At 41.2% G+C, this 25,066-nt stretch overlaps 1 protein-coding gene and 1 long non-coding RNA gene across 14 annotated transcripts in view; one reads left to right on the plus strand and one right to left on the minus strand.

Moving 5' to 3' along the window:
- The window catches only part of LOC119474569, a 192,824-nt gene that overhangs the window by 130,181 nt on the left and 37,577 nt on the right, over positions 1–25,066 (minus strand). For 5 of the 13 annotated variants that reach the window (XR_005203591.1, XR_005203590.1, XM_037746656.1 and 2 more), the window contains exon 4: positions 7,419–7,651. The exons of 3 other annotated variants lie outside the window; for them this stretch is intronic. The gene's annotated coding sequence lies outside the window, so the exon portion shown is untranslated. Of the gene's footprint in view, positions 1–7,418; positions 7,652–18,832; positions 19,031–19,492; positions 19,549–25,066 lie in introns of all 13 variants that reach the window. 5 more of the 13 variants (XR_005203589.1, XM_037746652.1, XM_037746651.1 and 2 more) reach the window with 4 other exon arrangements.
- Positions 1,989–24,797, plus strand: LOC119474571. Its single transcript, XR_005203594.1, has 3 exons — positions 1,989–2,007; positions 10,808–10,810; positions 24,662–24,797. It is a non-coding gene; the product is annotated as an uncharacterized LOC119474571 (long non-coding RNA).

Here is a 25,066-nt window from a genome sequence, read left to right on the forward strand (position 1 = left end):
GGCCATCACCATTATATCTAGACCCATCTATTTCCTTCTCCGCCTCCAACCAGACACTGGGGCTGTAATTTGGTCCCCCTAGCCCCAGCCGAGGCACAGACATCCCTGATAAATCCCCTTGTTTTTAACCAGGGATGATAGTGTATAAGCATTATAGCTCTCAAAGCTCTTGCTTTAGGGATCGTCTTGGTAACACTTTACTTTAGGATGGCCTTATTCCAACGTGCAGCAAGCTATGGAAAGCAGGGTACACACTAAAACCAGTGAAAATCCTTTGATTACATTACGTTAATGTGAAATGCAAGGCAGCGACAATGTCACAACAAGCAGCTACATCTGCACTCGTGCTCTTACACGGCGTTGTTACACCCTCGTAAGCACATTATGCACAAGAGAGATTTCCATTAAGCGCAATAAAAGTAAAGTGTTACTAGGGTTTTTATACAAGGTGGAGACAATGGAGGGAGGAGAGGGAGGAGAGAGAGATACTGTAGGTGGTTGTGTCCCGCTGTGTGTTCTGCCTTATAGCTGTCATTAATGAAAGTCTGACAGGGTTATTCACTGGAGACTCCAGCGAGACATTTTCACTCTTATATCACTCACATCCCTAAAGAGAAGGCTGCATGTGTGGAATGATTTTGCCCGCAGAAATCGTCTTTATATATTTCATAATAATTTTATGCTCGTATTAAACAGTTTAAAAAATTAAATGCATAAACACAGATGACAAATTTGAGAGGAACGATTTGAAATTAAAATACAAAAATCACACATCTAAAAAAAAAAAAAAAAAAAAAAGGACTTTTATTCCCAGAGTGTCGACTGGAAGGCGGTCGACTCTTTCTAGACTGCCAACATTAGGATTACAACCCTCGCCAACAACAAGTGATGGGCAAACTGTTCTTTGATCGTTTTCTCAGCCAATCATTAAGCCTTATTTTTCCACTTGGCAAACGACTTGTAAATCTTAATTGTTTTAGATTCATGACAATTATGATAATCAAAGTAAAACTGATAAACGCATACAGTATGTCAGTAATATTATATACTATAATACTAGTGTTCAAAATAGATAAATAAATGAAATTAAAATAAAAAAACTGTTAGTCCAGATTTGTCAGATCTGGCTTCAGCTTGAATCCAAATTAAGAATATTAATATGAATATGGATAGGAATAGAAATATAGGGGATATGTATGTGGATTCATGACATTTAATTCACTAATAACATACTATCTTTTACTCAGTTTCAAATTGTGCCCATTTTGTTCATTATAATTAAAAGATCTAATTATAAGCATTAAATCAATACAAATTAAGCACAATGTCTGCTGTCATTAATCCCTTTATGTCAAGGGATGATTTCATATTATTAAAAGTTTCCATATTCAACATATTTGTCTATTTTTAGTTTATGTGGACACTTTTATTCAAAGCTGTTGAATCAACTCAACCAATTGGATTAAAAAAAGACATATAACTTACATATTTGTGAAATGTTTCTGCGTTAAGCCTTCATAATCCTAAAGAAGGCTTAGAGACAAAATGTTTCCGAGTGCTCTGTACAACGAGTGAAAGATATTTCATGAGCTCACATTTTCCTTCTGTTTCTACATTCAAACAATTAGGAATATCTATGTGTCATTTATTGTTATGATATTTAAAAATGTCAGTTATGAGAGGATAGTGGAAAAGGTTGTTGGTTAATCACAATGAATTAATTCTATATTTCTTAAGAGCCAAAATATGAATAGCAAATTGCATTTGATTGCCACTGGATTCCAGTACACTGCAGTAATCCAACTCTTACATGTATATACATGAAACGGCATTGAGGCTAAGGACTAGGGGTGGGGGAAAAAAAATCAAGCCTAGTATCGTGATTATTTTGCGTGTAATATTGTATCAATACACGGACATCAAGTATCGATATTTTATTATATAAACTATTATCCTCTTTACAATCCGACGGGCTAGCTGCTATTCTGTCTTTCAGAGGTTGTAGCGGTCTTAAAGCTCGAGTGAAGCTACTGGTATCATATGAAACTAGAAAAACATGAGGAATCCATTGGTACCAATCATGTCATGTTAGCTTGTCAGAAAGAACACTAAATAATGCTCCAAAGTTACACTCAATTTTGGCAAGGAAAAACTGGCATGGCTATTTTCAAAGGGGTCCCTTGACCTCTGACCTCAAGATATGTGAATGAAAACTCTGAGGTGAACAGAGTGAAACCTGTATCTTATTAGATAAAACAGATGTTGATGAAACTGCATAATTTATAATTGAAAAAACTTAATATGTTGGCAATATACCTTTTCACAAAATGTTTAAAATCGCAATAAGATTACATCGTGACTTAAGTATCGTGTGATTGCTGATTACCAGCCCTACTAAAGACCTTAAGTTGTTTCATGCATACATCACTTTTTCATCTATTACAGTGAAGGCTGCATCAAACAACACATCATAACAGAAGGGAGACAAAAGTCACATCTAGCATAGTATTTTATTTTTACTTTATTTTGTAGTTTATTGCTCTAAACACTATGAATACAGTGGTATAATGCTTTTTATTAAGTTACACAACAGAAGTCCTGCATCTACTCTAATAGACTCTAATATATAAGCTATGATTTTTTGGACGTATAAAATATTTTCAGTAAATACTGGTGATCGGAGAATGCCTCATCTATCTGTGTTTCTGTGTTGCAGTGGCAAAGAAAAGAGCACAATATAAAGTATGATTGAGTACATCCTCCCCATAACAAAAGGGCTATAATTAAATTTTCTGCTTGGTTTCAAGAGGCTATCTACTGACCCTTCCTCCATCCTACTGAGACCCTGTCCCTGTCGCGCACCCTAATGTGACCAGATGTACTGCGATACAAGCTGGGCTCCCTATTTGTTCCAGAGGATGACTTAGACTCATGCTGAGTGCTAAATGGACACGATGAGAGCTCGCTATATCTGGACAGCACAGTTCACATCCACTTTATTTTCCTGGTCTAGCTTTATTAATTTTTAATATTAACACAGACCAAAACGGCTCCCAGTATTACAGAGACAAAGAGACCCTCCACTACGAGCATTTTAGATCGATGTCGAGCCCAGCCATTCCTCAGAAAGTATTTTTAACCCGTGAATCAACACTAGGCAAAGCACAATGGATGCACATGAGCAGGAAGGAGTCATGCACAGTTGAATTAGGAGGACAGCAACAAAACACACAGCTGAATCAGTGGCCCTCTCTTTTACTCTGTCTGTCTTCTCTATTCTGTCACCAAGTAGGATAATAGTGCTTCAGAGATGATTTGTTAATTAGACTGTCTAGACGTTGCTCAGTACAGCTGGCCAATTGGAGATTGTGGCGCATAAGTGTATGTGACCATTAAAAGGATATCAGGCCTGTCCCATCACAAGTAACTAATCAGTAGGGGTGGGAATCACCAGAGGCGCCACGATACGATATAATCATGATACTTAAGTCACGATACGATCTTATTGCAATTTTAAACATTTTGCGATATGTTGAGTATTGCGATAAGATATATTAAGATTTATCACACGGCTTTGTTGAATACTCGCTTCTGATTGGTCAATCACGGCGTTCTGCAGTCTGTTATTTTTTTATAGCAGACCGTTGCTATGTAAAAAAGACCGTTGCTATGGGCGCAGTTCTGATGTCGGATGGTGGACCGTTTTTATGTCAAATTATTGATTTCTTAAGTAAGGAGCCGTGTAATAAGCGGGATAATGTACAACTAGCGGGTCACTGTGAAAAAAAACCCCGACAGGGCAATACAAGACCCCTCCACCCCTGTTTAGAATTATAAATACATGTTACCTTGTTTGTCAACATCTGTTTTATCTAATAAGATACAGTTTTCACTCAGTGAATGCCAGTTTTTCCTTTTTGCGTAACTTTGGAGCATTATTTAATGTTGAAACTAAGACTGTCAAAGTTAACACGTTAACACAAATAAGTTTTAACGCCACTAATTTCTTTAACGCATTAACGTAACTTGTTTTTTTTTTTTACGTTGTAGAAGATGCTGGTATCATATAAAACTAGAAAACCTAAGGAATCCAATGGTACCAACTATGTCATGACATGATTGGTACCAATTGATTCCTTAGTTTTCTAGTTTCATATGATACCAGTATCTTCGTTCTAGCTTTTAATACTGAGCCCTCTACAACCTCTGAAAGACAGAATAGCAGCCAGGCGCACCGGCGTTCCGTCAGATTGTTAAGAGGTTATTCGTTTATATAATAAAAGATCAATACTTGATGTCCGTGTATCGATACAATATTGCCACACAAAATATCCCGATCCTATGCTGTAACATTTTTTCCCTCAACCTTAAAAATCAGATCCGGGCGTCTGGGTTAGCTCAGTTGGTAGAGCGGGCGCCCATGTATCAAGGCTTGGTCCTGACCGCGGCGGCCCGGGTTCGAATCCGGCCTATGGCCCTTTCCGCATCCACTCTCTCTCTCCCCCTTTCCAAGACTCTATCCACTGTCCTCTCAATAAAAATGGAAAATGTCCCCAAAAAAAAAACAAATCAGATCCTGTTGTATTGGAGAGTAAAGAAGGGATGAGAGAGAGAGAGAAAGGTAACAAAAGAGAGACCAAGTGAGCTGCATCCAATAAACCGATAAACTATATTCACCTCACACGGCTGGGGTAATTGCTGCTGTAAAAAGCGTTTCCATTCCTCGTTTGTAGTACAGTGTCGGGAGGGGTAACCGGTCTGTTTGACAGGACAGCATGGTAATCAGTCATGTACTGATAACCCATACCAACTGGTCCAAGAGTTAAAAAGGACAGGAACCCAGTTTGTGTTCCTCAGTCTGCAAATAGAGCCCATTAGCTGCTGCTAGACATCCAGATGCACAGCCTGAATAATCACCTTGTAAAACCGTCCTCGCTCGTCTTTTTTGTCGGCCATATCCGCTATTCTATTTCTATCTTTGCGGGACGAGGAACCAATTTGGGCTCCGGCAGGCCTTGAGACAGTCAGGTAGACAGGCAGGGAGGCAGGAGCTGAACAGAACGGAACAGCCAGCCATACATATGGATCAGGTCGACAGGCTGAGCATTAATGGCCTCCCTCTGGAATCTAAAACACCGGCACGGGCCAGAGAGGAGCTCCTCGGGGAAATCAGAATACCAGCAGCCATTCAGGTCAGCTTGTACGTGTTCGCTGCATGTTACAGCTCCATTTTCCTCCCCCACCCACTCGCAGCCGGAGAGACAGAAAGCCTTCTCCGAGGTGATTTATACGCTTGTATTATGTATTGAGTGGAGAGCATTGTTGACCGCTTCATGGAATACAATTGGGTTTTCTGTTGAGAGTGATGTGTACAAGGGTGAAACGTGGTTTGGGTTGAAGGGATTGATTATGTGTGAAGACGAAGTGCTGCTCTCGCTGTCGGAGGAGTGTTTTTAGATTATTTTTGTGGTAGCACACTATCTGTGCTTTCTTGGAAACTGAACTGGAAAGAAGCAGACAGGTTGAGTCAGGGACTTTATTTTTTCCCCATTTCTGTTACTCAGTATTGTTAGTGATCTCTGCATCGTATAAAACCAACAGTGTGGTTGTAACACATCCAGGCCGGTTCTCGGGGCAATGTTGATAGTCATTCAAAGAAATGAGTGATTCAGGATACAGTAAATCATAACACCACTTCATAGCATAACTCCTGAAATGTATTACAAGGGGGGATTTTCCACTAAGGGCCTTTACACACCAGGGACGTGATGAATAAATTACACGAAAATGTGAAATAGTCGCCGTGGAATGTTATATATCTCGGGCGTTTATTGTGAAAGGTAAGAACAGAAGGACTGGATCTGGTCTGCTCTGCCTTTGTCGAGGTTGAAAGGCAAAGATACTCAATGACAAAGATGAAGTATTTCGAGCTCTGCCAATGGTTTGAAATGGTATACACTTCCTGTCTCCTAAGTGGGCGTGGTGATGGTGTGTTCGCCTCTCCCCCACCTCGTTTGGAAGTGGTGCGAACGTTGTGTGGATGGATGATATATTTGCATAATGTATTTTTTTTGTACTTTCTTTTGCTAACATTAGACATTTACTCAGCTGACAGCCATATTAAGCATTATGAAAATGAGTTAGCTATGGCGTTAGCGAACGTTAGTTGCCAGATCTCGCGAGAGTGTGTTGCTGAGAAAGAGAAAGGTCTCGAACAAAGATAATTTTCTCCTGATTTGTCCGTCTGAAAAATTACATTTTAGTGTCAGAATGTTGGGAAGATAATGTGGCTTGCGAAAAATGGGTCCAATATTTACTTTGGTGACTGTGGTGCGAAAGAATCAGTCATAATCTGTGTTCACGTTCACTTTTCCCATTGGAGTTAATAGACCCAGGACATGCTGCTTGTCTCCTAAAGGGGCAGGGCACTAGCGAAACCCACACAGGTACGGGAAACTGACTCAGTGCACCGTCTCCTTTCTGAACTGTCTCTTGTAAAGGCCCTAGAAGTGATGGTGGATATTGGTTTCAAAAGGATGCTTTTCTCACCCCCTCAATTTTTTTTTACCGCTTAACTCTGCTGTTCTGTATACGTCAGAGTTGACAGAAATTGAACCCGTCTCACACCCAATCAAAACTAGTGGGTGTTTTGTGGCGAACAAAGAGCTTTATCCGCTCTAGTTAAAGAATGTCGACAATGTGACTGTCATAAGCACGACTTGTGACCTTGCTGAAGTGCCATTCCCTCCCACGCACCCATCATATCAATACTGCCTATGTTCTCGCTACTCAAAATCTGCTAAGCTACAGCCTGTGACTATAGTAGCTATACAGAAAATGCTGTGTTATCCATCAGAGAGATGATTGAATAACTATGATTGCATTGTTACTGTGAGAAGAACCAGAATCCTTTGAATGAATGAGGTGATATTTTACACTACAGAGACTGACAGACAGAGACAATTACAAAGAACACATGGCAGACTTGGCGAAGAAAGTGAGATGCCAGGTCAGACCAGTATTAAACCAGCAAAAATGACTAAAATGTGGATATAGAAATCTTAATTTGGAGACGAAGAAGCTCAAAGTAATATTGCACACAAGTCTACAGACCAGAACAGAACAGAAATTGCTTTCTGGCAGCTTCACAGATTGGAGTCTGGTTCATGTTTTTTGGAGTCAAACTTTGGAAGACAGCGGGTCACATTCACAAACGCTGTTTGAATTACAACAATGGAGAAACATGAATTCTGTGTCTGAGTAGATTCTCTCTGCTCTGCACTGATAGCCGTGTGTGACTGAGTGTGTGTGTGTGTGTGTGTGTGTGTGTGTGTGTGTGTGTGTGTGTGTGTGTGTGTGTGTGTGTGTGTGTGTGTGTGTGTGTGTGTGTGCGTGCGTGCGTGCGTGCTCATCCACACCTCTACGACTCAACCCATCATCATTGATGGACTCCAACCGGTCACCCCTTTTCTCCTCACTCTCTATCCAGCCATCAATTCCCATCATCATGCTTCTTTGCTCTGTCTTTATTGCTGTCCACTGTGTGTGTGTGTGTCTGTGTGTTTAGATGTGTGTGCCCGCTATAGATGAGGCAGGGATGGTTATGTCTTGACGCGGCGGCAGCAGCAGCAGCAGCAGCAGTAGCGGCAGCCTGTGGAAACAAAGGCAGGGTGATTTATAGCCCCGTACTGAGAGCATAAATCACACCTGCAGCGCCGCGCCTTTAAACGCCCTGCGTCCTGACAGCATTTACCTTTTATAAATGATTGGGCTGAACCTCCCATGGAGCCTGAGACCACAAAGCTCACTCACTCCCCATCTAACTCTTCCTTTGTTTTCACCTCTCCTTCTCCCTCCCTCTGTCTCATTTCAATTTTCTCTCCCTATCTATCTCACACGTCATTCTGTCTCTTTCTCCCACATCTCTCTGCCTTCTCCGTCTCTGACTAAATTTCGCCCTCCTCCTCCTCCTCCTTCTTCCTCCTCCTATCTGTCCCCACCATGGCCTCCCTTTTCTCCGTTTGCGGGGCATGATGGGATGCTCCCAGTGGCTCCTCCTTCTGCGCTCACCCCCAGTGTCTGTAGGGGATACAGTATATAGCTAAAGCTGCTTAAAAGGCGGCAGCACCGCCACCACATCCGCGGCCGTTAAGGAAATGAATGTGTCAGTCTCGGCCCTATCTGCCTTCCTCATGACCACTTTTGTGTGTGGCAAACACGTAAGGGGGGAGGAGGTGTTGTGGGATAAACGGCGCACACACACACACACACACACACATAATGCCACACCTGTGTATCATGGAGGGAGTGTGAGGCAGGGAATACACAGCCCCAGCTGCAGGAGTGTGGCTACAGATAAAGGTGACGTCTTGAGGCCATTACTTATCCAGCACAGCGGCGAAGGTTTGCAGATATTATACCTGCTGTCTCCACATAATAGCTCTGGGTTGGGAGCCGCGCACACACACACACACACACACATTTGAATACATACACACACAACAGGGTGCACATACACACGCAACAAAACAAGCACAAACAACGTGGTACACAGACGAAGCCCACACAAATTCAGACGCGCAAATTTATACACATATCCTCGCTGCTAAATCACAAACACACACACACACACACAGAGGCGCGCAGACACACTGTGCGATACCTCGCCTCACTGAGTTAAAACAGATGAAAGAGCTGGTAAATGAAATCTGACTCAACAGTTTAAAATGCAGCACTGCAGCACTGCGAGCATCAGTAGAACAAAACGACAATATTTCTCAAAGCTGCCACAGTAACAACCAGCGGGAGCATCCAAGTAAGGATTTGTTTTAAGATTTTCTCAGGAACGCCGCATGTAGCCTGAATGTTTTCTGTGTAACTTGAAAATTGATTTTGAGTGTAAAGCATACAGTGTATTTTAGAATAGTGGTAGCACATTAGGTACTCATTATCAAAGTCGCAGCACTGTAAAAAATACTCGGGCAACATGTGAAGCGTCTTCAAAAGCCTGCTATAGAGCTGTTACGGTGAAGGAATTTCCCCTATGGTGATAATGATTGGCTCAACAGCGCGATATGCGATATTAATCGCATTAATAAATTCACTTTTTTAGGGCTGTAAATCGATTAAAATATTTAATCAAGATTAATCGAATGATTTTCTATAGTTAATCGTAAAAAGTGCCAGTGATGAGGGCAGCGTTTTACCCAAAGTTGAACGTTTTTCAACTCTCGGTGACCACAAAAAAACACCAAACATGCAAATAGGACGCTCAGTGCCTCGTCACACTGTTGGCGTTGGTAAATATGCAGCGCTCCCATTGCAAAGAATTAAAAAAAGAAACAACGTGAACATAGCGGTTGTGGCGGTTGCTTGCCATCCTCTGCGGTTGGCTTGTCAATAGTGCGGTATTGCAATATTGAGATTACTGCAACAGCCCTATAGCCTGCTACTCAAATTACAATAGTTGCATTCGTCAGACTAAACCTATCCACACAAAGTGAAATGTCATTTCTGTATAATTCCTTTCTACCCATTAATAAAGTATTACATAAAACAAGTGCTTGGCGACAAATGTTTTCAATGTCTATTCATCCTGTATATAATTTAAGTACTGGTATTAGATATGAGCACCTGCGTAGCTGCAAGGATTTTCACTGTAAATGGAGAAAAATCAAACCATTCTTTACTGTGGGAAAGGTGACTAAATAACATGAATCGTCCCTGTTTTTACTATCAAATTTCCGGGGAAATACTCTGCAAATTACCATCTGAAAAAGTGTAATCACAGATATTATTTTAACAGGGATTAACATATTTTTTAAAGCACACTTTCTGCAACTATAAGTGGAAATTAAATCAACAACTAACTTCCACCTTGAGCAAAAACCATCTCATCATGTCTGCTAAAAAAAAAAAAAAATGCACAGTGGATTCATACCATCCATGCATTAGCGCTTCATTTAGTCCCAATTCCATCTGTTAAATCCTTACACACTTGATCTTCTCCCTCTAGCGCGGGGTTCTCATACAGTTCCAACTTTTCATGGCAGCGAATAAAAAAGAGAGACCCGGACAGACAAGATGAATCGAAACCCAGCCAGTCATTTCAGCTCCAGTTTGAATGTGACAGTTGTTCTTTGTATTTGCGTTGGACGGTCTACAGTGGAAACGAGAGATGCCCTGCAAATGTGAGCTATTCCTCTGCCAGGATGCCGGTTGTTCTACTGTAACTGAGCAGGAGCCTGTGTGTGTGCAGGAAATAAATACCAGCACCCTCGCAGCGAATAAAGCTTTGCAGATATCCTCAAGGTCTAAAGAGATTTTTTTTTTTGTATTATTTGTAACAGAGAATCATAGTATATGTTTATTGAAAGAGACTGTAAACGGCAATGCTTTATGAATTAGCAAGAACATGGTTAGGGCTTTATGCTGTTGGCAGAAGGAGCTGTTTATCGACTGTTATGTATACTGTCATGACGCCGATCAACACAGAGGGAGATGGAGGACGACGGCTTGTCATGCAAGTCAGCGCAAGATTGACAGTTGTGACTTTTTTTTCCCTTTTGTGGAGCATATGAACCAAAGTGACTCACTCGGTAAGTGAGGCTAATAATTGCGCTCAGTAACAAAGAGGAAAAACAAACTCAGACGTTCCTTTCCTCTGAGAGCGAGCCAAACCCTCGGCGCAGGCTAAGGGGCTAATGTTTGGCTGCTATTAGCGTGCCCTCTGTTGGTCTTGCAGAGACGCCTTGCATGTAGCAGATCCTGACCTCCTTGTTGAAAACTACACCTCGACACGGAGCAGGGCGTCCCCTCCCCTGAACCTAACCTCGCTCCGTGTGAGGTAAGGGTTCAGTAAAAAGCAATGGTTCACCGTGTTACCGAGCTGCATACACACCCCACCTCCACTGCTTTCTGCCCTGGGTTAATTGGTTTGATTGTTGCCCTAGGCTATGGAGGATTCTGTCGGGCACTTCAAGCCTTGCAGTCGCCAGGGCATAGAAAGCATTCAGATGGTATTAATTAACTATTCATAGGAGTCTAGCCCCTGCCCGAGGTATGTGTTTACCTCATCTTTATCACCCCGAGAAATATCTCCTTTTATAGCTATACCTCTCCACCTTCTTGATTCAACTATTTCAGCAATGCCCTCACATCAATGTCAACCTTGCCACGTCCGTTACAAACATTTACAAAAATGACATTTGTTTGGCGAAAATCTGAAAATCAGAATCAGATCTGTCAGAACGAAAGCTTGACAATATTGCTTTGCCAAAAGCCTCATAAAACAATAAAAAAAAATGGGCAGCGCGAAACGTGAGGAAACGTAGCTTGAAAGGTATGAAAATGTAACCCCTTGATGCTCGATGCTGAGTAAAGGCACCGGCTATCATTTAATGAGATGGTTCGCCTTGAGATTAAAAAATAAAACTTTTAAAATGAGTTTGACCCGTGCCAGTTTTAAGCTTCGGCGTGCTGATTAGGTAGAAATACCTTCGCTATCAAGGAGTGACTCTTCTTAAATCACTTCCTTCTAAGGAGTTCCTATCAGGCAGCATGACTTAGCCAAGATTGTCGGGCAATGACTAAAGGTGAAGCTGCCCTAATGAAAAAAAAAATCATTAACCATTGGTGGAATATTATATTAAGAAGGCATATCAAGGCCCACTTCCCCGTGCCATGCAGTGCTGACTTTAAGGGCATGCTAACAGTGAAGTGTGCCCTCAGACGTCAGGTCATCTCAACCTCTGCCGTGTCAGGCTGAGATCTCACAGCTCCGAGAATAACCCAGCAAATTTTGAGCTCATAAGCGGCAGGAAGTGAAGAATTAGTAGAGGCAAATTATTGTAACCAAACCTCGTAATGAGCACGCACTCACGGCTATATATACAATCATATCCACTCTTACGCACGCTGCGATAGCACAATATTTGTATGATAACGCTGGCTGTTTACAATGAGTTTACTCTCTTCTCCTCCTCCTCCTCCTCTCAAACTGCACCTGCTGAAGTCTCCAGCCCTCCGCTATAGCTCGTATACATTATGTGGCTCAACATCACAGGTAAAGAAATATATAAATAAATATAAACACTGGCACTGGAACACGTTTTCTTCCTCCCTTCCTCCCTCCTCTCCCATCCCTCCTCTCCCCTACACTGAGAAGTAATGAGGGGCTACCTGTAATTACAAGCAGCTGCTGTCTTCCCTGACGAACGCTAATTGCCAATAATGATTTTGGAGAGCTGTAAAAATTCACCGGCTGACGCTCTCTCCCTCTCTCTCCCTCTCTCTCCCTCTCTCTGTATGTGTGGTTTGTAGAAGGAGAGGGAGAGAGAGAGAGAGAGGGAGACAGAATTAAAGGAAAGGAGGAGAGAGAGAGAGAGAGAGGGAGAGAGAGAGAGGAGTTGGTGGGTTTATGCTCTCCCTGCCGGTGTCACAGTCGGGAGTGCAGTTAGCTAATTTCTGTTGCTGACATATCAGAACCCTCAGTCGCCTGTTTGCCATCTCTCTCTCTCCCCTCTCTCTCTCTCTTTCTCACCTGTTTGCCACCTCCTTCACGGGCTGATAACAGCTTTATTAAAGCTATAATGTGCAGGTGGAAGTTTAAAGGTCCCGTATGAGCACGGCGAGGAACAGAGGGGAGTGTAGACGGGAAAGGCTTGGGTGAGCGGGTGAGGTGCCTAATAAGCCACATGCATAATTAAAAGACAACGATGCCACTAATTAATGAATGCTTGTGTTTGGCTGCGCGTTGTAATGGAGACGGCGTCAGCGTGTGAGAGTCTGTCTGAGGGAAATTGAATTAGCCCCGAAATAAGGGAGAGGAAGGAGGTAGGGGACTGACGCATCCGGCGTAATGTGAGCTTGGTGTTACAACTCTTTCTTTTAACTTACTTTATCTCATATTCTAAGTATATTCAGAGTTAATCTGATTTGTTTGCAACATAAAAAGCCAGCAAATGTGTCCAACGGCTTTTTGATATTACACTGAAGTGTCTCACTCTTGATGGTTGACTGTTCAATTGATTTGCCGAATCTCCCCCGACGCGTGCGGCCGTGAATGTGGAGCACCGTGTTATTAAGACTCACACTTCGCAACATTGATCGTCTCATTTCCAGCCACCTCTATCTTTCTTCAATCCACTGACACTGAAAATAGGAGGCTCTCAGTTTGAAACAGAAAGGAGAAAATACAACGCCGTCCATGCTTTTCATCTTTATCTGCTCCGGTATTGAGTGTCTTCTTGTCACCGAGATAACAGTTCAATAACAGAGTGAACAAACACGTTGATAGGGCTGCATCATTGCATAAAGTCCACACATGAAAGAGTCCGCCGGTCAGTTTTACAGCAGAGAAACTCGCCCACCTCTGAGCTGTTATCAAAGACATTATAAAAGCTGACATAAAAAAAAATCACGAGTTCCCACCATTCATGAAACACACATGACTGTCCTCTCACAGTAATGATACACAGAATATACAATTAGTGAATAGATTTTAACTACCTAAACTATTATAACTGGTTTGTTTTTTACAACTTGAAAATTTGAAAATGGTCCAAATATTTTGATAATCAATTCATAATTTTTCATTTTCAATTTTGCTACCATTCTATTTTATTTAATTGTGAATTTTTTTTTCCGATTTTATAACACAATAAACATGAGGTCACATGTTTCACAATTGCATTTACAATGTCAGGCTCTTTGGTCAGGTATGTATCCCATTTAGACCAGTACTCTTCTCCCTTTTCTTTCTGTAATCCTAAATTTAATGTCATAAGTTCTATACTGTATATGCTGTTTAAAATATCTATCCATTGGTTCAGGGTGAAGGCGTCTTGTAATTGCCTTCTTGCTTGCTTACCATTGGAATTTTAATATATTAAATATTTGTCTCGGATACCCAGTTCCTTAGATATGTTCCTAAGTAGAGAGAGACAAGTGAATATTTTTGAGTTTTAGATTGTTAGTCGGACAAAACAAACATTTAAAGGCGTGACCTTGGACGTGGGTGGATATTTATCACTATTTTCTGACATTTTATAGACTAAATAAATAATCAAGAAAATAATCAGAAAATCAACCAATGATAAAAAATAATCATTATTTGCAGCATTAAACTCTAGGTAGTATATTTCATTTCATGACACAAGCAAATACTTTATATCTTTTCAAAATGTCCCAGAGAGAGGTGTTTTAATTAGTTTTCAAATTAAAAATATTAAAGTAAGCTGAAGACACACAAGGTAGTTCAGAAAAGGTGGTTTTTAAATAAGTGTTGCACACAAACACTAGCCCTGCCAAAATATACAAAAGAAAGATAAAGGCTGGAAAACAAGAGAACAGGGTTAGCCTTGATAATATTATACTGCATCTCTTCACATCGTAATGATACTTGAACTGAATTATCCCAATTAGAATTACATGTAAATCCCAATGAGAGAATTAGTTTGGTCAGCCTAAAATAATTCCTTTTCAGATAAGACTTTGGTGTTTGAAAAAACCTGGCAAATTACTATAAGCAAACTTCCTACAAAACAAATTTGAAGTAGCTGTATTGATCGAATTGTTTCCCACCATCAGGCTTTATTTATTTATTTATTTATTTCACAGAGCTCAAAATCAACATCTGTTAATCAAATAAATTAACAGAAAATGTTTTACTTTTTATGCTGGTATTATTCTCCAATGAGAAGCACTTTGTTATCACTTTTATATTCGTAACAATTACATATTATAATGTTTGATTTCTTTTTAATATTTCTATTTATTGCTTCCATGTTTTAAATCAAGACCTAATTAATCACCACTCGAAGCTGGATTATCAAAACTTATAAATAATTTTTAAAAAGCAAAATATAAAAGAGGTTTTCATACCAGATCAATAGAAACTACAAGATGCGGATGTTCTCTGTGAATCAAATATTATTTTTTGTATTATTTTATTTTACTGTGTGGGCTGACTAGAAAATGAAAGGGGGCTGCCTTCTGTTAACAAACCTAATCACCAGTAGCTCATCTGACATCTATTTATTCACTCTCTGCTTTGATCAAGAACTGCTGCTTTTTATGGACATCTGTGGTTGTGTAAGAGACCTTTGAACACCCTGAACTGTGGGAACCTCGCGCAATAAAAAAGGTGCTTAAACGCTATCTTATCTCAGCTGACTTGAATAGTTTACATGTTTATTGTTGATCATTCATTGCTCTGTAATTATTATACGACTCTGAGTTTCTCCTCTGTGGGAAAATCGTCATGGCATGGACTCATGTTGATGCCATAATAAAAACCCAGGGAGAGATTTTATGTCATTTTCATATGCAGAAAAGAATATTACTTTGAGCTTTTGGAGGGGCAATAAAACAATATGATATCACACCGTTTGATTGTCCCATTGTTTTCTTTGTAACGCTGCATAATACCCAGCGGCTGCATCCAACTTCTTCTTCTGTTTCTTTAATAGGTAGGTGACCTGGAAAAGCTGCTTGTAATGATTTCATTGTTTGGAGAGCTGAGACAAGTTCTCTCCTCCGCTGATGTCATGACAGTTCAGAATACATTCCCAACATGTGGGAAAAGGCACTCTCGAATTACATTTTTGGACTTAGTGTCCTTTTGCACACCATTACTTACATTCTCAGATTGCTTTTATCCTCCCAGATGCAGAGCAACTGTTCGACTCTGCGTAGAGAGAGATGATTTAACAAATTAACAAATATGTTGGAATTGCATGCAAATAAATTAAAATGTCTAATTTTGGAAAATTTAAAGTAGAGATGCACCGATACCGATACTTGAGCGCGGATATCTAGCCGATACTGACTCATATAGCTGGATTGGGTATCGGTGACAATGGAGCCTATCTATTCAATTCAATTCTATGTTTATATACTATATACATTATAGACTGGAATTTGAATTGCTGTTTACGTTTTGACCAATTTGTTGCTGCATTAACAAGTTTTCCACTGGAATTGGAATTCCTAAAAAAATAAGTTGCTGGTGTACGATTTATTATTTTAATAATAAATTACAATAGAGTGCTGCAGGAGTGAGTCCCAAAACCCAGAAATGAGTTAGCATTTTAGCACCTCCGGTTCCCTCGTCTAGATGTCAATGGGTTTTTGGTTAGATGCCTGAAATTTGATCTGTAGTTAACACAGGTTTAAGAGATTTGAATGTTTTGTTCTACGATATAAAATGCATCAATAAATACCCCACTCGTGGATTTTGAAGCCTTAATGTGAGTACTGAACATCATCACGCCGACTCGTCCACCTTTACAGCCTCGTTGTGTATACTCACGTTCATGCGACCGCAGTGTAGTTCGATTATAGACTAACTTTAGCTTTTTACTTCTGGCGATTGCATTTGCACTTCGAAAATCATAAAAGTGGTGTTCGTGTGGAGATTAACTTCATAAGTATCATAAACGTGTGTTTGCCACAGAGCTTATTTTCTGCAATAATCCAAAACACAATGAAAAAATCCTATTGTTGAGGGAACCCATGGCAATGCTAACTTCCTGGTTGGCCTACAAAAATATGTCATCCCTGGAGCACTCTATTCAGTAAATTTATATCTATGTATTTATTTGTTACATTTTGTTTTACAAAGTTTGGAAAGCAATGATTAAGTCAAGCCTGATGTTTCCTTACACATAAAAAAAATTATCCCAGTCACTTCCACACAGTGAGACATACAGCTTATTAATCAAACTCTGGTATCGGATCTGTACTTGGTTTTGGCCGACACCCAAAGCCCAGGTATCGCTATCGGTTTTGGAAGTGAAAAAGTCGGATCTGTGCATCCCTAATTCAAAGCAAATTGCCTCATCTCATACAGTGTGTGGACTTCATCTATCTGCGTAGGCCGGTGCAAAACTCTTAACAGGCTGAACCAGTTTAGAGCTTATTCCCCACAGCCAGCTACTCTGGATTTGAATATGGTGCCTGATATTTGGTATGTAATAAGGGGCCTGCAGCCTTTCCCTCTCAGTGAGCAGTGAGGGCCCCGTCTTCCTGATAATACCATGCATGGATAACTGAGTGAGACGCCATCAGATACTGAAAGCAGCAGGGCTTAAGGGAAATGAAATTTATTTGGAGGCAAGAGAGTGAGGGCGGCAAGGAAAAACGGCGAGGGTAATTGAAACGGGGAGCGTTCAGTTGGGGAGAGAAATTGAGATGTTGTCACCAAGTCCTCCTTATCATCATCAGGGCCACTGTGCAAAAGCAATTAAAGAGTCAAAAAGAATATCTGGAGTTATGCAGAATCCGAGAGAGCAGAACGCAAGTCAACAAGGTGCCCTGTGCACACGAAACACACACACACACATATCCCAAAGAAGTAGAGGATTGGAAAGACAGATTGTACTTATTTGTTTTTATGTTTGAGTCTCAAATTTGAAATTACAATGCGAGCAAAGGGCTTATTGCAGGCTCATTAAAGTCAGACAGAAATGAGTTTTTGATGATCATTATTCTCGTCGACAGCGTGGACGTGTCTGCAACACGTGTGTACAATATTTAAAAATACTACATGTTTTGTTTTGCAGGTTGTCCATAACTATATTTGCATTCCTTGCATGCACAGCCCACAATGTGATTTCACTTTCACAGTTAAAAATAACAATTGGCTGCATTGAAATATGCCACATTGTGTACAATGATGGCATAAGCCAATGCCAAGTTGCTCTCACTGTGGTACCATATGAGAGACTGCGGGTTGCAATTTGTTTTTCTGGTTTTTTTTTTCCTCTTTTGTTTTGTTTTGGACAGGAATTATGGTATAGATGGAGCTGAATCAAAAAATCTCTCCCGCTATACAGCAATGAGATTTTTTAAAAGATAATGTGCGTCCAACTACAGCGATAGTTCTGTGTCAGAACTAGAGGCTATTTCATGATTCACCTTGGCTAAATAGATGATCAAAAATGCAAATGCCCCAACAAGTACAGAGAGTATTCAGTGCTTTTTTTTCCACCCAGTAACAAAGGAGAGTAATGATGAGGGTTTCGCAATCTCCCATATTCCCATGTCTGATTTTCATAGATGTTCTGGCATACCTCAATAAGCTAAATCTTGTCATTTCCTTTCTCCAAATTGAATTTCTAAGGGGATTTAAATGGGCCAACTATGAATGATGCCATGGGCGAGAATGCTCAAATTACCAACAATGTGGAGAAAAATGGGTCTGAAAGCAGACAAGAGGCACCAGGGGGTTTGAAGATGTGGGTAGACTGATGCACTTTCACAGACAATTCATCAAAAGCCTCCTCTTCTCCCTCCCTTCCACGTAAGCCGGCCACTTCTTTCTCCTTCGCACTAGTTAAAACAACCTGTCTGATGATCCCTTCCTGTTAGAGCAATCTTTTTAGTCGCACAGATTTTTTTAACTTCAACTGAACGCCTCGTCGGGAAGAGACAGTGAGAAGAGACAATAACGCTGCACTGCTGAGAAATTAAAAAGCTAAAAAAAAAATAAAAGAAAAAGGGAGAGATTGGGTAAAAAAAAAAATTAAAACGGCAGGATAACAAAGAGAGAACTGGAACGAGTAGCGACAGACAGAGAGAGAACAAGAACAAGGGAGCGGGTGAGAGGAGAAGAGCAGAGTGGTGGTGGCTCGGTGGGGGGGCCCATAGTAATGAACAGGTGGTGGGGGGAAGAGAAGGTTAAGCCTGTTTCTGTGGGTGTCGCTGGAACCCACCCCGTGCTGTGTGGACAGATGTGTGGACGGGCCGCTAGCTAGCTCTCCCTGTCTCTCCCTCCCCTCCTGCCTGGCCGGTGCTGCCAAAGCCCACTAGCCTGTGCTCAAAAACTCACTCATTTATCCGCCTTTGTTCTTTGTTATTTTTGGACTCGGACGCGGCAGCGAAAAATTGCCTCTCTCCAAGGAGAATCACGTTCCTGTCTCCCCGTCTCGTTAGCTTCTGTCCGTGTACAACACACAATAATGTGACATTTGGGAACGCTGTGATGTTTGGTTTTTGTTGTTTCGATGCGTCTTTGGATCTTGTCTGCCTGTGGCATATAGAAAGAAAGATTAGGAGTGTTAGTTGCTTCTGTTTGAAAAGCCAGGTGGCTAAGGGAGCCCCAGACAGGTACTATTCTAATGAACACACACGCTTATACTGTTGTTGCTTCAGGCCTGTTGACAACCAGAGAGGAACAGGATGTTGTCACTCAGACCTTCCACTGGGTGTGTGCATGTTGCTCGCGAGCAAGTCGTTTGACTGAAGGCTGTATGTGACAGGTGTTTCCTTGTTTGTCTATCAGACTGGTTTTACATCGTCAGCTCAAAGGCAACGATTTATAATTTATCAATGACGGGACCCAGTGGAGAGAGTGGAAGTTGAAACTCTCGAGATAATCTAAGTAATCAAACTGTCATTTAGGTCTGAAGGCATTCTCTGTTTCAGAACGGGAAAGAAAAACTGCGGAAAGGATGTGTGTTTGTGTGTGCCTTTTCTAGCTAGAAATCACCTGTGTTGGCACAGCAGAGTCTGTATTTTGTCAGTGCATAGAGATCTGGTCTGCACCTGTTGTCAGACACACACACACACACACACACACACCAGATGAAAATCAGTTGACAGCATGGCCAGCTTCATCAGATGTGCCCACTCCTGTTCCGTTCATTAACGTCCAACCGAAGGCGGCTGGCCTGGGGCCTACTGCGAGTCCCACTCGGCTAAACAGCACCCCCACAAAGCAAACACAGAGAGAGAGAGAGAGAGAGAGACAGACATGCAAGCAAAAGAGAAAGACATTCAAACAAAGTAAAGCACAAAAATGTGATTATTTAATAGAATACGTGAACGCAGCTGGCAAAACAAGAGCGTGATAGCGAGAGGAAGATGCAGATAAACCCAAAACTAGCCGAAGATTGGCGAGCGCAGCCATAGCCTTGGTTTGGAGGTCAGCTGGGAATTTTGGATTGGCGTCGCCTGTGTGCGACGCCCACGCGCTCTGCCCGTTCTCCCTGGGATGCCAGCGCCACCTGCTTACATTGTGGATGGCAGCTTTGGTGCCCAGCAGGAGGGCTGGATGGACGGACTCACAGACAACATGTTTCAGCTAGTTTGTTTGGAAACCTGCGGCCGCCCAGCCAGAGAGAGGAAAAACTTTGGGAGAGAGGGGTGAGAGAAACAGAAACACAGAGAAGGATTTTTCTGGAGTTTGCCACATCCCGCTCGGTCCTCGCTGTCTGACTGGTGCGACGTGCGACAAACAGTGACCTGAAACGATTGGCAAGTCAGTTATAGACTGATAAAAATCCAAGATTTTCTGCGGCTCATTTTATCAGGCGTGTGGGGATGACGGTGGCATTTAGCCATTTTGACGCGCAGGTTTAACATATATTCACACACACCCAGAAATATCTATCTCGAACCAACATTATCACACCATTTGAAACCATTTGACCGTTAAAGGAAAGCTGCTACCGCTTTGGCCAATATGCACACTAACAGTTCAAACCTGTGGGAACGAAAGAAGAGGTGGTTTCCCAAAGCCTCCCACTGAACGAGAACTCTTTCTCCGCCATCAGCAGACAGAGTCAGCACCGTGGCATGACTCATAACAAGTGATACAACCCTAGAAGAAATAAACATGACATAATCATCGCCAGCATATCATCTACCTACCTCTGCCTCCTGAGATGAGTGAGCAAAGAGGGGGCAGGGATGGTAAAAAGATGCACATACTGTACGCCCTATTTTTATGAGTTATTGGAAAGCTATTTGAGGGCAGCAGTGTAGCATGTGTGTGTTTTTCCGGAGGTTAAGGGAGAAGAAGCTGTGGGCAAGAGTAAGCGAGAGAGGAGAGTGAAGGCACCGGAGGGGAAACCACCTGCGGAGGAGAGGAGAGCGCTGGGGCCGGAGAAGATGAAAGAGCGAGGTTTTGATAACTTCCTTCAAAGCCCCTCCAAAAAGGTAAAAGCATCCCGGAAGACACACACACAACCACACACTCGCTATATCTAGAAGTAGGCATCCGGTGTCAGAGGAGTTTCTGAGAAGGCACTCTGAGGTACATTCGCCTCTTTTCTTCTTCTCTTTTTTTTTACTCACTCTTCTCTTCAACAGAACGAGATGTTTCTTTTGTTCTTGAAACGACTCCCAGACAGGAAGCCAGGGCAAGAGATGAAGACAAACTAGTTTCCTTTCTTCAAAAAAGAAACTGTATCTCTGAGATGTCTAAGGTTTTAGCGCTCCTACGCAATATCACAGCAGCCCTCGGCAATATATTTTAGGGCTCACGAAGGAGGATGTTGTTGATGAACTGGCAAGCAATGTAAAATGCTTTTCAATCCGAGGCTTGACCTTCACGGTCGTTTACCTCCTCTCCTGTGCAGTATCAGTACCAGTCATTACTATCTGAACATTTTTAATTAAGGTCTGAAAAGAGAAGAGAAGAGATGAGGTACTACAAAATGCCCTTCGTAGTACAAACGCACCCTCCATATTTATGCACAGCCACGACAGGCCTAATCAATCATTAATATTCAACTGGTTACATCCTTCTCAAACTCATTGCATGCACACACACACATTCACACAGAGCAGAAAGGTCAAAACACTGTGTCATCTGTACTGTAGGCCTCAATTAAATATGGAAGATGATACTTTACAATCTCTCTCTCAAATTCAAATATACTTGAGTTCCATGAATATGTTCGAGCCACATACCGTATACACACATTACAAATAAATGATCAATAACAGTAATGGGTCAAATGGAAACAGGATACATACATGCATGTATGCAAATATATTTTGGATCAGTTTTTCTGATATGTTTACAGTTTGAGCAGAAAAATAAGTGAAAAAAATAAATGTTATTTGTCCTTTCCAATTCCCTTTTCTTAAAATGCTCAATGTCAATGATGTATCTGGGTAGTTTTGCATCTCTTAGGGCTGCACAATTAATCAAAATTTTATAGAAATCGCAATATGGACAAAGATTTATAGGCGCAATATTTGTTATAGGTGAAACGTGTGTCAAAATACCATTTTAAATATAAAATATGAATAGCTGATATTGCAAATCATATCGCAATTGCAATATCAGTCAAAATTAGATATTAGATATTTTTTCAAAATCGTCCAGCCCTAGTATCTAGTAGAGCTGTCCTTGACCAAAGACATTCTTAGTTAACTAACACGTGATTTTGTCGACTAATCAGTTAGCTGAAGATTCACACAAAAGCACCACTTTGAATCTTGAGTTTACCAGAGATGTGCTCATAAGTTTCTTGGAAATAAGCATAAAAAATGTCTAATCGACTAAAGAAATGTTAGTTGACTGAGACCAAAACATCAGATGAAGCAGCCCTAGTATCTAGATTACAAATGTAGCACCACCATAAATCTCCTCCTCTCCGCACTTCTCTGTCTCTGTCTTGCTATATTAGCATTACTATAATTCAGTACAGCGAAGCCAAAGCAGGTTGTACAAGGTTTACAATGTTCTAAGTCAAATAATTTAATCTAAAGGCCTTTACACACCGGGGGCGTGACGAATAAACAAGACGAATATGCGAAATACTCGCCTGCGAATATTATATGCCTAGGGCTTTTATTGTGAAAGGTACGAATGGAAGGAGTGGATCTGGTCTGTGCTGCCTTCGTCAAGGTTGAAAGGAGTAATAAAGTTTGCCCTCCTAGTTCGCACCATGAAGCCTCCGTGTTGTTGTTTCATAAATATAGGTGCAACTCAACCGGTTCCGCACGACGTGATTGGTTGATGCCTTTATTTGCGGCGCTACAGCTCAGAAAATCAACCTTTTTTTGCAGCATTATATTAGCAATCTGTGTGAAAGTACTCATGACAAAAACAGTTCGAAAAAAATATATTGACATGTAAATTAATCACACAAAAAACGCCACCGTTGTGTAACGGCCTTTAGACCAAAACGTCCAATTATAGTCGACTAATTGACTAAGACGGGGCAGCCCTAGTATCTACAGTTTATTACAGTATAAATCTCCCCTTCTCTTCACTTCTCTCTGTCTCTTTCTTGCTTTATTGGCATAAATATAATTCAGTACAGTGAAGCCAAAGCAGGATGTACAAGGTTTACAATGTACTAGGTATAATAATTGAATCTACATGTAAGAGAAAAAGACAGGGGTTTACACATTAATACCTAATGTATTAGAATGGAAGAAAAACAAAAGGTTACAAATAAATCATTACAAAATAAAAAAAAAGATAAGTTTTAGTTTGCTAATTGAATATGATGGTAATGTGAGAACATTCTTCCTCTCTTTCTGCTCTGCGTCTCTCTCTCACTCATATCTTGTTAACTTGCTGCCAACAGCAAATGTTTGTGGTTTTCTGTCTGTCATGAATCCAAGTTGCTGTCGACACTCTCTGGGTGTAGTTTCAACTTTCTAATCTTCCCTCTCTGTCCCTAAGGCACAAAGTCAAATCATGAGAAATAAAATAAAGTCGGGAAAAAAATAAATGAATTGATTGTGAGAGTGAGAGAAGCGAGAGCGGGTCACATCACACAACGCAGCAGGAAGTCTTCCTCCAGTCAATCATAACCGTCGGCCTACTCAGCTTCCTGCGCAGCAAATCTCATTTGCTGCCTCTGCTCCCTCGCTGGTGCGACTATAAAGGGGGATGTGGGGATAATGTGCATTATTACTTTTATCCAATGTAAGTGAGGCAGGCCAATAATTGCGCAATGTTGGAGTTTTATTGTTCCCAGCTGCTGCGATCATTACTAAACGTCAAGGAGATGCAACATTTCCTGTCAACTTAACGACAGTAATCACTTCCCTCTCCCCGTGCTCCCTCTCCCCTCACTCCGCTGAATACTCCGCCACCCGGCCCAGCCCTGCGAGGTGCGGAGATGAGGCTTCTTCATCATCTTTATTGGATTCCTCCTCCAAACCAAATCATGGTAAACACACACTGCATCATTTTCCCATATTTTCTCATATAGACTGACTGCCTGACTGCAGCTGCTGGAATTATTAGCTAATAATAAACTTCTCCGTCCGTTCTTAGAAATGTTCCTGAGTGAGTTACTGAACCCGCTGCACTCCGGCGCTCACTTTCAACGCAAAACCCCAAAATCTGTCATGATCAATGTCGAGGAGCTTGGTAACAAGTTGCCTCTCTCCCTGTGTGTCAGTCAGGCAGGTGAATGCCCTGCAGAAAGCACACCAACAGGCTGACTTTATTTTTCTGAAGGTGTTTCTGGGTTTGGCGGAAGCTTCACAGGTATCACAGCTGAAGTGAGAGAAAAAGATCTGAGGGAGACGGTGAGGTTGCGGTAAGTGGCACGTAAGGTTGCAAGCTGAACTGTCTTGATGAAAATTGCCTGTGATTTTTTTTTTACCATTAGGGATTGATTTCGTCTTAGGTGAGCTGCTGAGATAGTTTCCCTCTGGGTTTAACAGACTTTTTTTGTCTGTTTGGTGCGATAAAAAATACAGGAAGGCTTTCTGTTCTGCATTGTGGTCTGTAAAATGTTTGACTTTACAGACAGTTATTAGAGAAAACTATAGTGTGTGTTCTTGCATACAAAAATTCCATTTCAAAGGTTTCATGAGGGAAACATCCTCTCAATTATCTACCACTAATTTCTTTAACGAATTAACTCAACCTGTGATTTTTATGTTGTATTGTGCTCAGTTTTAAAGCTAGAGTAAAGATACTGGCATCATATAAAACCACAAAACCTAACGAATCCATTGGTACCAACATTTCATAGTAGCTTGTCGCGAATGAGGCTTAATAACGCTCCGAATTTATGCTAACTTTTGGGGAGGAAAAACTGTCATGGTCATTTTCAAAGGGGTCCCTTGACCTCTGACTTCAAGATATGTGAATGAAAATGGGTTTTATGGGTACCCACATGTCTCCCCTTTACAGACATGCCCACTTTATGATTATCACATGCCGTTTTGGGCAAGTCATAATCAGCATATTTGCCCACTCCCATGTTGAAAGAGTATTAAATACTTGACAAATCTCCCTTTAAGATACATTTTCAAGAGATTAAGAATGTGAGATTAATTTGCGATTAATCGTGAATAA

This window comes from Sebastes umbrosus, chromosome 16 (genome assembly GCF_015220745.1).
Source record: "Sebastes umbrosus isolate fSebUmb1 chromosome 16, fSebUmb1.pri, whole genome shotgun sequence".
Classification (NCBI taxonomy): domain Eukaryota; kingdom Metazoa; phylum Chordata; class Actinopteri; order Perciformes; family Sebastidae; genus Sebastes; species Sebastes umbrosus.